The sequence below is a fragment of the Sycon ciliatum genome, chromosome 10 (assembly GCF_964019385.1).
Source record: "Sycon ciliatum chromosome 10, ocSycCili1.1, whole genome shotgun sequence".
Lineage (NCBI taxonomy): Eukaryota > Metazoa > Porifera > Calcarea > Leucosolenida > Sycettidae > Sycon > Sycon ciliatum.
The window spans coordinates 19,304,528-19,320,159 of record NC_088652.1 but is presented as its reverse complement, the minus strand read 5'-3'; the positions used below and the strand labels follow the sequence as shown (position 1 = coordinate 19,320,159).

Here is a 15,632-nt window from a genome sequence, read left to right as displayed (position 1 = left end):
TCCACTTGCCTATGTCCAGCTATATAACGAGATGAGGATGGTCATTGTCAGTTCTGAGCTGCGAACAGACCGAAAAGTGAGAAAATGTCAGATTTTGACCATGTGTGCTGACATTTCAATTTCAATGTAACTCTCTATAACATGACCCAGCTGTGATGTGAGTGGTCGCATTGATTTGATTTTTGGTTTGCTTGTAGGCCGCTGGTATCCGCATTCAGTGACGCAAAAAATTTGGCACTGCTGTGAATAGTTTAGTCGCAAAGTAAGAACCACGGGCAAAAAGGCCCAAAACTGGGAGATAGGTTCTTTTCAGCTTTCAGCAGCCCTGGGCGAGTTGTTTTTTGAAATGTGGCATTTGTTTCTTGGTGCACTTCCCTATATCCAGCTAAACAACAAGATCAGGATGGTCATTGTCAGTTCTGAGCTGCGAACAGACCGAAAAGTGAGAAAATGTCAGATTTTGACCATGTGTGCTGACATTTCAATTTCAATGTAACTCTCTGTAACATGACCCAGCTGTGACGTGAGTGGTCGCATTGATTTGATTTTTGGTTTGCTTGTAGGCCGCTGCCACCCGTATTCAGTGACGCCAAAATTTTGGCACTGCTGTGAATCGTTTAGTCGCAAAGTGAAGAATCACGGGCAAAAAGGCCCAAAACTTCGAGATAGCTTGATTTCAGCTTTGAGCAGCCCTGGGCAAGTTGTTTATTGAAATGTGGCATTTTGTCTTCGTGCACTTCCCTATGTCCAGCTAAACAACAAGATCAGGGTGGCGATGGTCAGTTCTTTAGCTTCGAACGGGCAGAAAGGTGAGAAATTGTCGCTTTTTGACCATTTGTGCCCACGTGTCACTTTCAACGTACCTCTCTGTAACATGACCCAGCTGTGACGTGAGTGGTCGCATTGATTTGATTTTTGGTGTGCTTGTAGGCCGCTGGCACCCGTATTCAGTGACGCCAAAATTTTGGCACTGCTGTGAATACTTTAGTCGCAAAGTGAAGAATCACGGGCAAGAAGGCCCAAAACTTCGAGATAGCTTGATTTCAGCTTTCAGCAGCCCTGGGCAAGTTGTTTATTGAAATGTGGCATTTTTTCTTCGTGCACTTCCCTATATCCAGCTAAACAACAAGATGAGGGTGGCGATGGTCAGTTCTTGAACTTCGAACGGGCAGAAAGGTGAGAAATTGTCGCTTTTTGACCATTTGTGCCCACGTATCACTTTCAACGTACCTCTCTGTAACATGACCCAGCCGTGACGCGAGTGGTCGCATTGATTTGATTTTTGGTTTGCTTGTAGGCCGCTGGCACCCGTATTCGGTGACGCCAAAATTTTGGCACTGCTGTGAATCGTTTAGTCGCAAAGTGAAGAATCACTAGCAAAAAGGCCCAAAACTTCGAGATAGCTTGATTTCAGCTTTGAGCAGCCCTGGGCAAGTTGTTTATTGAAATGTGGCATTTTTTCTTCGTGCACTTCCCTATATCCAGCTAAACAACAAGATCAGGGTGGTGATGGTCAGTTTTTGAGCTTCGAACGGGCAGAAAGGTGAGAAATTGTCGCTTTTTGACCATTTGTGCCCGCGTGTCACTTTCAACGTACCTCTCTATAACATGACCCAGCTGTGACGTGAGTGGTCGCATTGATTTGATTTTTGGTTTGCTTGTAGCCCGCTGGCACCCGTATTTAGTGACACCAAAATATTGGCACTGCTGGTAATCGTTTAGTCGCAAAGTGAAGAATCACGGGCAAAAGGCCCAAAACTTCGAGGTAGTTTAATTTCAGCTTTCAGCAGCCCTGGGCAAGTTGTTTATTGAAATGTGGCATTTTTTCTTTGTGCACTTCCGTATGTCCAGCTAGACAACAAAACCAGGGTGGCGATGGCCAGTTCTTCAGCTTCGAACGGGCAGAAAGGTGAGAAATTGTCGCTTTTTGACCATTTGTGCCCACGTGTCACTTTCAACGTACCTCTCTATAACATGACCCAGCTGTGATGTGAGTGGTCGAATTGATTTGATTTTTGGTTTGCTTGTAGGCCGCTGGCACCCGTATTCAGTGACGCCAAAATTTTGGCACTGCTGTGAATACTTTAGTCGCAAAGTGAAGAATCACGGGCAAGAAGGCCCAAAACTTCGAGATAGCTTGATTTCAGCTTTCAGCAGCCCTGGGCAAGTTGTTTATTGAAATGTGGCATTTTTTCTTCGTGCACTTCCCTATATCCAGCTAAACAACAAGATGAGGGTGGCGATGGTCAGTTCTTGAACTTCGAACGGGCAGAAAGGTGAGAAATTGTCGCTTTTTGACCATTTGTGCCCACGTATCACTTTCAACGTACCTCTCTGTAACATGACCCAGCCGTGACGCGAGTGGTCGCATTGATTTGATTTTTGGTTTGCTTGTAGGCCGCTGGCACCCGTATTCGGTGACGCCAAAATTTTGGCACTGCTGTGAATCGTTTAGTCGCAAAGTGAAGAATCACTAGGAAAAAGGCCCAAAACTTCGAGATAGCTTGATTTCAGCTTTGAGCAGCCCTGGGCAAGTTGTTTATTGAAATGTGGCATTTTTTCTTCGTGCACTTCCCTATATCCAGCTAAACAACAAGATCAGGGTGGTGATGGTCAGTTTTTGAGCTTCGAACGGGCAGAAAGGTGAGAAATTGTCGCTTTTTGACCATTTGTGCCCACGTGTCACTTTCAACGTACCTCTCTATAACATGACCCAGCTGTGACGTGAGTGGTCGCATTGATTTGATTTTTGGTTTGCTTGTAGCCCGCTGGCACCCGTATTTAGTGACACCAAAATATTGGCACTGCTGGTAATCGTTTAGTCGCAAAGTGAAGAATCACGGGCAAAAGGCCCAAAACTTCGAGGTAGTTTAATTTCAGCTTTCAGCAGCCCTGGGCAAGTTGTTTATTGAAATGTGGCATTTTTTCTTTGTGCACTTCCGTATGTCCAGCTAGACAACAAAACCAGGGTGGCGATGGCCAGTTCTTCAGCTTCGAACGGGCAGAAAGGTGAGAAATTGTCGCTTTTTGACCATTTGTGCCCACGTGTCACTTTCAACGTACCTCTCTATAACATGACCCAGCTGTGATGTGAGTGGTCGAATTGATTTGATTTTTGGTTTGCTTGTAGGCCGCTGGCACCCGTGTTCAGTGACGACAAAATGTTGGCGCTGCTGTGAATAGTTTAGCCGCAAAGTGAAGATTCACGGGCAAAAAGGCCCAAAACTTCGAGATAGCTTGATTTCAGCTTTGAGCAGCCCTGGGCAAGTTGTTTATTGAAATGTGGCATTTTTTCTTCGTGCACTTCCCTATGTCCAGCTAAAGAACAAGATCAGGGTGGCGATGGTCAGTTCTTGAGCTTCGAACGGGCTGAAAGGTGAGAAATTGTCGCTTTTTGACCGTTTGTGCCACGTGTCACTTTCTACGTACCTCTCTATAACATGACCCAGCTGTGACGTGAGTGGTCGCATTGATTTGAATTTTGGTTTGCTTGTAGGCCGCTGGCACCCGTATTCAGTGACGCCAAAATTTTGGCACTGCTGTGAATCGTTTAGCCGCAAAGTGAAGAATCACGGGCAAAAAGGCCCAAAACTTCGAGATAGCTTGATTTCAGCTTTGAGCAGCCCTGGGCAAGTTGTTTATTGAAATGTGGCATTTTTTCTTCGTGCACTTCCCTATGTCCAGCTAAACAACAAGATCAGGGTGGCGATGGTCAGTTCTTGAGCTTCGAACGGGCTGAAAGGTGAGAAAAAGTCGCTTTTTGACCATTTGTGCCACGTGTCACTTTCTACGTACCTCTCTATAACATGACCCAGCTGTGACGTGAGTGGTCGCAATGATTTGATTTTTGGTTTGCTTGTAGGCCGCTGGCACCCGTATTCAGTGACGCCAAAATTTTGGCACTGCTGTGAATAGTTTAGCCGCAAAGTGAAGAATCACGGGCAAAAAGGCCCAAAACTTCGAGATAGCTTGATTTCAGCTTTGAGCAGCCCTGGGCAAGTTGTTTATTGAAATGTGGCATTTTTTCTTCGTGCACTTCCCTATGTCCAGCTAGACAACAAGATCAGGGTGGCGATGACCAGTTCTTGAGCTTCGAACGGGCAGAAAGGTGAGAAATTGTCGCTTTTTGACCATTTCAGAGGTCTAGCCAGGATTTTATGCCAGCCGGCCAACGTTCTAGTGAAAATGCATCGTTCTGGGGGCTGCGCCCCCAGACCCCCGCCATCACTCACATATCCACACAGACACACACACACACACCACTACAAATCTTTCATTGCAGCTTGCATCTCCTTTCGCTTCGTCCAATTATGGACATTTATCAGGCAGTTGTGACAATGACATTGTGACTATAGGTAAATTAACAAAAATATTAATATGAAAAAAGAAATAAACAGCTACATCAGCATGGATCATGTGTTCACTAAAGCAACGTGGAGGAACTACTTGAAGTGCCACAACTAAAGCAATGCAGTGCCTGAGTGGTCCGCCAAAACAACTGGAGTAGTGTACAATGCCGATGGTCATGTGTTCCGAAATGCAGCATGCACAAGACCCAGCCTAGCCACGACTGGCCCACGATAATGACAGTCCAGAGTCTGTAGCTGTCAGTGTCACAGCTAGCCGTGTACCCACCGGAAGCAGCGAGCCATGACCCGACCTAGCACCTGTTACATTTTACTGGCACTCTGCGCACCAACGACAACAACGTACATGACTGTACTCAAGTGCATACTCAAGTGCATTTCAGGGTGAGTGAAGAGCTAGCACTGAGCCTGAGTAGCCTCTGCCACGTAGATCTACTGACTCAAGTGCTAGTGCAGTGCACTTACGGATCTACGCAAGTACAGTGCACTGTAGTGCAGTGCCAGTACAGTGGAAGTAGTTTTCGCTGCTGCCGCCTGCCGGTCGTTCTGTTTCCACGATTATTCGGACATTGTAGTGGCAGAAACTGGACCTATTTTCGACAGCTGACAGTGGTCGACTCTTACCTTGGCGGAGGATAGTGGGCTTGGTGACATGATTGAAAGAAAAATTATCCTCGAACACAGCATGCTACAAATACTTGTACTTGTAGAAACTGAAAATTTCTCTGAATCTCAATTGTTTGCCAGCCGGCCAAAATAACCCTTGGAGCTGTCTCAGCCGGCAGGTCGCCCTCCCAGCCGGCATTCTGCCGGCTGAGCCGGCTTTGGCTGGGCCTCTGCATGATTTGTGCCCACGTGTCACTTTCAACGTACCTCTCTATAACATGACCCAGCTGTGATGTGAGTGGTCGCATTGATTTGATTTTTGGTTTGTTTGTAGGCCGCTGGCACCCATGTTCAGTGACGACAAAATGTTGGCACTGCTGTGAATAGTTTAGCCGCAAAGTGAAGATTCACGGGCAAAAAGGCCCAAAACTTCGAGATAGCTTGATTTCAGCTTTGAGCAGCCCTGGGCAAGTTGTTTATTGAAATGTGGCATTTTTTCTTCGTGCACTTCCCTATGTCCAGCTAAACAACAAGATCAGGGTGGCGATGGTCAGTTCTTGAGCTTCGAACGGGCTAAAAGGTGAGAAATTGTCGCTTTTTGACCATTTGTGCCCACGTGTCACTTTCAACGTACCTCTCTATAACATGACCCAGCTGTGACGTGAGTGGTCGCATTGATTTGATTTTTGGTTTGCTTGTAGGCCGCTGGCACCCGTATTCAGTGACGCCAAAATTTTGGCACTGCTGTGAATAGTTTAGCCGCAAAGTGAAGAATCATGGGCAAAAGGCCCAAAACTTCGAGATAGCTTGATTTCAGCTTTGAGGAGCCCTGGGCAAGTTGTTTATTGAAATGTGGCATTTGTTCTTCGTGCACTTCCCTATGTCCACCTAAACAACAAGATCAGGGTGGCGATGGTCAGTTCTTGAGCTTCGAACGGGCTGAAAGGTGAGAAATTGTCGCTTTTTGACCATTTGTGCCACGTGTCACTTTCTACGTACCTCTCTATAACATGACCCAGCTGTGACGTGCGTGGTCGCATTGATTTGATTTTTGGTTTGCTTGTAGGCCGTTGGCACCAGTATTCAATGACGCCAAAATTTTGGCACTGCTGTGAATAGTTTAGCCGCAAAGTGAAGAATCACGGGCAAAAAGGCCCAAAACTTCGAGATAGCTTGATTTCAGCTTTGAGCATCCCTGGGCAAGTTTTTTATTGAAATGTGGCATTTTTTCTTCGCGTACTTCCCTATGTCCAGCTAAAACACAAGATCAGGGTGGCGATGGTCAGTTCTTCAGCTTCGAACGGGCAGAAAGGTGAGAAATTGTCGCTGTTTGACCATTTGTGCCCACGTGTCACTTTCAACAACCTCTCTGTAACATGACCCAGCTGTGACGTGAGTGGTCGCATTGATTTGATTTTTGGATTGCTTGTAGGCCGCTGGCACCCGTATTCAGTGACGCCAAAATTTTGGCACTGCTGCGAATCGTTTAGTCGCAAAGTGAAGAATCACGGGCAAAAAGGCCCAAAACTTCGAGATAGCTTGATTTCAGCTTTCAGCAGCGCTGGGCAAGTTGTCTATTGAAATGTGGCATTTTTTCTTCGTGCACTTCCCTATGTCCAGCTAGACAACAAGATCAGGGTGCCGATGGCCAGTTCTTGAGCTTCGAACGGGCAGAAAGGAGAGAAAGTGTCGCTTTTTGACCATTTGTGCCCACGTGTCACTTTCGAGGTACCTCTCTATAACATGACCTAGCTGTGATGTAAATAGTCGCATTGATTTGATTTTTGGTTAGCGTGTAGGCCGCTGGCACCCGCATTCAGTGACGCCAACATTTTGGCACTGCTGTGAATAGTTTAGTTGCAAAGTAAAGAATTACGGGCAAAAAGGCCCAAAACTTCGAGATAGCTTGATTTCAGCTTTCAGCAGCCCTGGGCAAGTTGTTTATTGAAATGTGTCATTTTTTCTTTGTGCACTTCCCTATGTCCAGCTTAACAACAAGACCAGGGTAGCGATGGTCAGTTCTTGAGCTTCGAACGGGCAGAAAGGTGAGAAATTGTCGCTTTTTGACCATTTGTGCCCACGTGTCACTTTCAACGTACCTCTCTATAACATGACCCAGCTGTGATGTGAGTGGTCGAATTGATTTCATTTTTGGTTTGGTTGTAGGCCGCTGGCACCCGTATTCAGTGACGGCAAAATGTTGGCACTGCTGTGAATAGTTTAGTCGCAAAGTGAAGAATCACGGGCAAAAAGGCCTAAAACTTCGAGATAGCTTGATTTCAGCTTTCAGTAGCCCTGGGCAAGTTGTTTATTGAAATGTGGCATTTTTTCTTCGTGAAATTCCCCATGTCCAGCTAAACAACAAGATCAGGGTGGCGATTGCCAGTTCTTGAGCTTCGAACGGGCAGTAAGGTGAGAAATTGTCGCTTTTTGACCATTTGTGCCCACGTGTCACTTTCAACGTACCTCTCTATAACATGACCCAGCTGTGACGTGAGTGGTCGCATTGATTTGATTTTTGGTTTTCTTGTAGGCCGCTGGCACCCGTATTCAGTGACGCCAAAATTTTGGCACTGCTGTGAATCGTTTAGTCGCAAAGTGAAGAATCACTAGCAAAAAGGCCCAAAACTACGAGATAGCTTGATTTCAGCTTTGAGCAGCCCTGGGCAAGCTGTTTATTGAAAGGTGGCATTTTTTTTCGTGCACTTCCCTATGTCCCTATATAAGTTTGGTTGAGTTGGGTAACTCCGCTCTTCTTCCTCGCTCACCGGAGGAAATGTAGTCTCCTCGCGCAACTGGGGAGCAGTTTTCATTGGACATTAGTGACGGGACGATGCGACGGGAATCAATGGTACGAGCTGATGAACGAACGCTTTACGGAGGAAAAGAAAAATTTGCTGTCGGAATTTTCAATGTGCGGGGCCTCATGTCGGCCGTCAAGAGGAACTGGCTTGTGTCGGTACCTCTCTTTCTACGGCATAGACGTCTGTACCCTTCAAGAAATCAAGTTACCTGCAGGGCTTGACGAGCAGCGAAACGGCTAAAGAGGGAGTACGAGTGGAGCGGAGTGTTAGAGCACGCGGACGGCCAGTGTCATTCTGGAGTCGCGACTTGCAGCTGTTCGGCTTGTTGGTCACCCGGAGCTCCGTCAACGCGGGCATGGAGCTAATGCGAGCGCGTGGCCGAGGTTGCGCTGACTAGTTGGCGGCGGCTAGCCGAGCTCGACGACTTGTATACGGCCTCAGTAACGGAGCTACCACCCAACACCTGAAACGCAACGGCTGCAGAATCTTGGAATGTTCGAGTCTGCCTTGTTCGTTCTGCCAATGTGTCATGCAAGTAATGTCTTCTCCCTGAATGTTCGGAACGTTTTTGCAAATTGTTTGTACATGTGAAAATGGGTTGGCCATCTTTTGTAGCTTTCCACTACGTGGTTCGCGGCTGTAGTTTTTATGGTGGGAGATCTGCGCCAAGCCAATGCTGGATTGTTCAATAGTAGACGCTCTGCAGAGCCTGGGAGCCATTGCCCATGACAGACCAGCATGGCGAGATCTATGCATGAGGGTCTGTGCATTGTGATATTCCGACAGATCCTGAAACAGTCAAACTCAGGAAATAGCACTATCATTATCACTCAGGCTGCAATATTCATATTATGGACATATTCATAAATGACATATCTTCAATACCCATGAGCTACATTGTATATAATATATGTAGGACTCAGTGAGCAGTCACTTTCGTGCACCAGCACATCTTCTCCAGGCGTCAGGGGCCCAGCCTCCCCGCCCATCCGACTCGCCACACACAACAGCGCAACTGAACTAAAAGTTCTACATAATATCTGGACAAGACGAAGACGGACAGACGAGAAGACTGGACACGACGAGGCAAAACTGATAACTAAAGAAAAGGACAAACGTTGCGGCAGTATATAATGAGCATGCGCACGAAATAATGTTGCACGCGCGACGATGACGTAAGCGTTGCATGGTGTATACATGTACAGAAGACTGCACATGCAACCAAAACAATGCAACAAAGTCAAGACTAAACCACTACACAATAAAACTAAAGAACAACATAAATAAGCCATGAAAAGTCTTTCACTCTAGACCCGTTGCGCAACATACTCCCCGCCAAAGACCTTTTCAAGGCTCAAGGAGGCTGCAAACTGTACTACATTATAATCTATGCTGCACGCATAAATAACCTAAGACTCACAAACGGCAAAATAAATAATAACAAATGAACGATCAATAGAAAATACAAACGGAAGTCAGCTTCCGAACTGTCACCAGGCACCAGCAAATCAAGGCAATAAACTACAGTACATCCGACCTATCACCAGGCCAGGCACCAACACATCGAGTACAGATCAAACAAATCGAGCAAGTCAAAACTACAAACTTCTACAACAAATCAAAGCGGGAGCACCTTCTAAACTCCTTCACACTCATGGCGGGTTATTTGTTCACGATGCGTTTTCCTTCGCACCCTCCATGTCCTTCTTCTTGTCGTCGAGAACAGCGCCCCGCAGGGTTCCTCCACTGTGGACGACCGTACCGTGGGTTATTTGATTTCGATGCGTTTTCCTTCGCACCGTCCTTGTCGTCGGATTCAAGCAGCTCCCTCGGAGGTCACCCAATCCCAGGTACAAACTGCGGACAGCGGCGCAGCTCCCTCGTTGGTCACTCGTCCAGTCTGGCACGGTGCAAACTGCCTCCCAACGACGTAGACGTACAAATGGTTATTTGATTTCGATGCGTTTTCCTTCGCACCGTCCTTGTCGTCAGACTCAAGCAGCTCCCTCGGAGGTCACTCAATCCCAGGTACAAACTGCGGACTGTGACAGCGGCGCAGCTCCCTCGTTGGTCACTCGTCCACTCGTGCACGGTGCAAACTGCCTCCCAACGACGTAGACGTACAAATGGTTATTTGATTTCGATGCGTTTTCCTTCGCACCGTCCTTGTCGTCGGACTCAAGCAGCTCCCTCGGAGGTCACACAATCCGCAGCTCCCTCGTTGGTCACTCGTCCACGCATGCACGGTGCAAACTGCCTCCCAACGACGTAGACGTACTAATGGTTATTTGTTCTCGATGCGTTTTCCTTCGCACCGGAGTTCCTGCAAGTTCCTCGTCTTCCTGACAATCCTGGCGTGGTCGCCAATTTCGTGCACCAGCACATCTTCTCCAGGCGTCAGGGGCCCAGCCTCCCCGCCCATCCGACTCGCCACACACAACAGCGCAACTGAACTAAAAGTTCTACATAATATCTGGACAAGACGAAGACGGACAGACGAGAAGACTGGACACGACGAGGCAAAACTGATAACTAAAGAAAAGGACAAACGTTGCGGCAGTATATAATGAGCATGCGCACGAAATAATGTTGCACGCGCGACGATGACGTAAGCGTTGCATGGTGTATACATGTACAGAAGACTGCACATGCAACCAAAACAATGCAACAAAGTCAAGACTAAACCACTACACAATAAAACTAAAGAACAACATAAATAAGCCATGAAAAGTCTTTCACTCTAGACCCGTTGCGCAACAGTCACGTCTCGATGACCGATCACGATCCCCGTGACCAATCAAACAGTCACAAATCCCCGAAGAGCAGTCATAAAGTCACACACCAGTTTGAATCCCGATGACCAGTCAGAAACAGCCGCGACTTTCTCTGTGAACGGTCACAGGATCCACGTCAAAATATTACGACTCAACTGTGGCATTCATGCGTTCAGCATACTTTTTTCCTTCACAGGTTTCAGAAGTGAGCAAGAAAGATTTCGATCAACTCTCGATCTCCGCGTAGTTTACTTGTAGCTCGAGTCTGGTGTGTGTGGGCTCCTCTCCAAAACGAAGGGTGGTCGAAAATCTTGCAGGCTTCAGATAGAATCTCTTTTGAGAGGACGTTCTGGCTAGTAGGTTGTGCTATTCATCATATTTGAAGAACAAACTTCGTCGTTCAGAAAAGCTATTTCGGAATATTTTCAGTCATGTAATATTTGCATGCCGATCTTGCTAGAGCAGAGACTGACTTCAACTGATCCAGCATGCAAGCAGCACTCGATTTGTGTTTTTGGAGAGGATGGGTGACAAGATTACGGAGTCAGAAGTGGACATCGTCGACGATGCAGAGACGAAAATATAATGAAGATGGAAATGAAAATATGTTCATTTCCAAGAGGGTACTGAGTACATCAAGCACCTTCGTGTGTGTAGCTCTGTCTTTCTTGTGGAAGACTCCACAGAAAAACAATGTCCAGCTTGTTGAAACTGAAACTGCCTCTCAGTTGAAGTCGTTCAGGAAGACATCTATTCAAGACATCATTGATCCATTCTCAAGAACCATCGTAAGAAATTAAATCAAGTCATGTTTATCGATAAGAATGGCGAACTAGACCAGAGAAGTGTGAGTGTCTTGTTTTGACTGCAGGAAACTGTATTTCAATATTGTGGCTCAACGTAGTGCTTACGCAGTTTACTGCTTCGAACACATCTTCATTTCTACTCCCAAAATAACTCTGTAAAATAAATTTATTGATGCAACATTATGCACCATGGTCTTTCTCGTTGTGCTGCTATAACGTGTATAAGTACATGCATACGAGTACTGTGTACCGTTTACTGTCTCTTTGTCAGTGTCTTTGGGCGATTCTCCACACCTTCATTTGTCTTCCAATTATTAATTTTATAGAAATATTCACTCACTTCAACTTCTTTTGATTGCTGGTGCGAATGTAGCCTGCGATGCCTGCTTGTTAGTGAGAGTGCACCAGACATGTATCGATATGTATGTCTGACGAGATGTTCTTGAACTGGCATGCTGCTTTGCTTAGATAAGGTTTAGAATTGGGTGCTCAATGGCCTGGAGGAATTAATCATGTTTGCGATCAGTATCACCAAGAGTACGGTTCTTCCGTCTACGCATCTCTTCTTGGCTTGTGGATTGGTTGAAAAGAGATAAAATAATAATACAGAAGCACTTGTGTCCAAGTGTCGTCATGGAAACAAGTTCTACCTCCGTAACTTTGTCCGCAAGGTCACGTGAATCTAGCTGGTAGTCCCGCTGCCTATTTGTGTGTGTGTGTGTGTGTGTGTGTGTGTGTGAGTAGGTGTGCGCGCGCATGTGTGAGTGTGTGTGTGTGTGTGCATGCGTGAGAAAGAGAGTGTGTGTGTGAGAGAGAGAGAATGTGTATGTGTGTGTGTGTGTGAGATTTAGAGAATGTGTGTGTGTGTGTGTGTGTGTGTGTGTGTGTGTGTGTGTGTGTGTGTGGATGTGTGTGTGTGTGTGTATGTGTGTGTGTGTCTCAAACTCTCTCTTCTACTCTCCCCCTGTCTCGGGGGCGGCGTGGCCAAGCATTTGGCAGCTGCACACCAGGCCAGGTGTGTGTGTGTGTGTGTGTGTGTGTGTGTGTGTGTGTGTGTGTGTGTGTGTGTGTGTGTGTGTGTGTGTGTGTGGATGTGTGTGTGTCTCAAACTCTCTCTTCTACTCTCCCCCTGTCTCGGGGGCGGCGTGGCTAAGCATTTGGCAGCTGTACACCAGGCCAGGTGTGTGTGATGTAGAGAATGAATGACATATGTGCGTGTGTGTGTGAGAGAGAGAGATTTAGATAATGTGTGTGTGTGTGTGTGTGTGTGTGTGCGTGTGCGTGCGCGCGCGTGTGAGTGTATGTGAGAAAAGGGAGAGAGTGTGGGTGTATGTGTGTGTAATGGTGTGGGCATGTGTCGTCCCCAGCTCTATTATATGTCATTCACGCTGGAACTGCTGCTGCATAGCCCCAAGTCTGAAGACTTGGCAACTTCACGCCTGCACCTGACTCTTGCACTATAATACCCGTCGCCTATGATACCCCTCAGAATTTCCCACCTTGCTCCCCCTTATGTTCAGGCTGCCCGTTTAGGAGCCATCAGTTGCCTGACGATCGTAGTAATACGTGAAACTCAGAGTTGTGACAAAGCCTCCAATCTCTCTTGTAATACAGAAATACCTATATTCTGCCTGTGACTACTCACAGAGAAAGAGTGGTCACAACTGTACATTCCGCATGTAACTGTTCGCATGGAATTATAGTGGTCACAACTGTATTCTGTGACCGGTCATAGGGAATTATAGTTTCCACAAAAAATCCTGCAGTACGAAGCACCCTGCGAGCAGTCACGAACTGTGTACTTTACACATGTACATGTATGGTGATTTGTGACTGGTCATGGGGCATTGTGACTGGTAAACTAATTTGTGACTGGTCATGGGGGGTTTGTGACTGTTTGACTGGTCACGGGGACCGTGATTGGTCACGGGGCCTTGACTGGTCACTGAGCCCTACATATATATGATGTAAGTATCATAATTATTATTATCATCGTTCTAGCTCATTTTTTCCCCTGTCATAGTCCTGTTTATCATGTTCAGCATAAGCGAGGTTGTGGATCATGCTTGCATGGTTGACTCCAACGCGTACATGCAAGTAATAATAATACTTCCCTATGTCCAGCTAAACAACAAGATCAGGGTGGCGATGGTCAGTTCTTGAGCTTCGAACGGGCAGAAAGGTGAGAAATTGTCGCTTTTTGACCATTTGTGCCCACGTGTCACTTTCAACGTACCTCTCTATAACATGACCCAGCTGTGATGTGAGTGGTCGCATTGATTTCCTTTTTAGTTTGCTTGTAGGCCGCTGGCACCCGTATTCAGTGACGCCAAAAGGTTGGCACTGTTGTGAATAGTTTAGTCGCAAAATGAAGAATCACGGGCAAAAAGGCCCAAAACTTCGAGATAGCTTGATTTCAGCTTTGAGCAGCCCTGGGCAAGTAGTCTATTGAAATGTGGCATTTTGTCTTCGTGCACTTCCCTATGTCCAGCTAAACAACAAGATCAGGGTGGCGATGGTCAGTTCTTGAGCTTCGAACGGGCAGAAAGGTGAGAAATTGTCGCTTTTTGACCATTTGTGCCCACGTGTCACTTTCAACGTACCTCTCTATAACATGACCCAGCTGTGACGTGAGTGGTCGCATTGATTTCATTTTTAGTTTGCTTGTAGGCCGCTGGCACCCGTATTCAGTGACGCCAAAAGGTTGGCACTGTTGTGAATAGTTTAGTCGCAAAATGAAGAATCACGGGCAAAAAGGCCCAAAACTTCGAGATAGCTTGATTTCAGCTTTGAGCAGCCCTGGGCAAGTAGTCTATTGAAATGTGGCATTTTGTCTTCGTGCACTTCCCTATGTCCAGCTAAACAACAAGATCAGGGTGGCGATGGTCAGTTCTTGAGCTTCGAACAGGCAGTAAGGTGAGAAATTGTCGCTTTTTGACCATTTGTGCCCACGTGTCACTTTCGACGTACCTCTCTATAACATGACCCAGCTGTGACGTGAGTGGTCGCATTGATTTCATTTTTGGTTTGCTTGCAGGCCGCTGGCACCCGTATTCAGTGACGCCAAAATGTTGGCACTGCTGTGAATAGTTTAGTCGCAAAGTGAAGAATCACGGGCAAAAGGCCCAAAACTTCGAGATAGCTTGATTTCAGCTTTCAGCAGCCCTGGGCAAGTTGTTTATTGAAATGTGTCATTTTTTCTTTGTGCACTTCCCTATGTCCAGCTAAACAACAAGATGAGGGTGGCGATGGTCAGTTCTTGAGCTTCGAACGGGCAGTAAGGTGAGACATTGTCGCTTTTTGACCATTTGTGCCCACGTGTCACTTTCGACGTACCTCTCTATAACATGACCCAGCTGTGATGTGAGTGACCACATTGATTTGACTTTTGGTTTGCTTGTAGGCCGCTGGCACCCGTATTCAGTGACGCCAAAATGTTGGCACTGCTGTGAATAGTTTAGTCGCAAAGTGAAGAATCACGGGCAAAAAGGCCCAAAACTTCGAGAGAGCTTGATTTCAGCTTTGAGCAGCCCTGGGCAAGTTGGTTATTGAAATGTGGCATTTTTTCTTCGTGCATTTCCCTCTGTCCAGCTAAACAACAAGATCAGGGTGGCGATGGTCAGTTCTTGAGCTTCGAACGGGCAGAAAGGTGAGGAATTGTCGCTTTTTGACCATTTGTGTCCACGTGTCACTTTCAACGTACCTCTCTATAACATGACCCAGTTGTGACGTGAGTAGTCGCATTAAATTGATTTTTGGTTTGCTTGTAGGACGCTGGCACCCGTATTCAGTGACGCCAACATTTTGGCACTGCTGTCAATAGTTTAGCCGCAAAGTGAAGAATCACCGGCAAAAAGGCCCGAAACTTCGAGATAGCTTGATTTCAGCTTTCAGCAGCCCTGGGCAAGTTGTTTAATGAAATGTGGCATTTTTTCTTCGTGCACTTCCCTATGTCCAGCTAGACAACAAGATCAGGGTGGCGATGGTCAGTTCTTGAGCTTCGAACGGGCAGAAAGGTGAGAAATTGTCGCTTTTTGACCATTTGTGCCCATGTGTCACTTTCAACGTACCTCTCTATAACATGACCCAGCTGTGAGGTGAGTGGTCGCATTGATTTGATTTTTGATTTGCTTGTAGGCCGCTGGCACCCGTATTCAGTGACACCAAAATGTTGGCACTGCTGTGAATAGTTTAGTCGCAAAGTGAAGAATCACGGGCAAAAAGGCCCAAAACTTCGAGATAGCTTGATTTCAGCTTTCAGCAGCCCTGGGCAAG

At 46.6% G+C, this 15,632-nt stretch overlaps 1 long non-coding RNA gene across 1 annotated transcript in view; it reads left to right on the top strand.

Moving 5' to 3' along the window:
• The window catches only part of LOC135825852 (uncharacterized), a 67,024-nt gene extending 52,391 nt beyond the window's left edge, over positions 1 to 14,633 (top strand). Inside the window, exon 3 of the long non-coding RNA XR_010555157.1 lies at positions 14,582 to 14,633. This is a non-coding gene — a long non-coding RNA (uncharacterized LOC135825852). The remainder of the gene's footprint in view (positions 1 to 14,581) is intronic.
• The last annotated feature ends 999 nt before the right edge of the window (positions 14,634 to 15,632 follow it).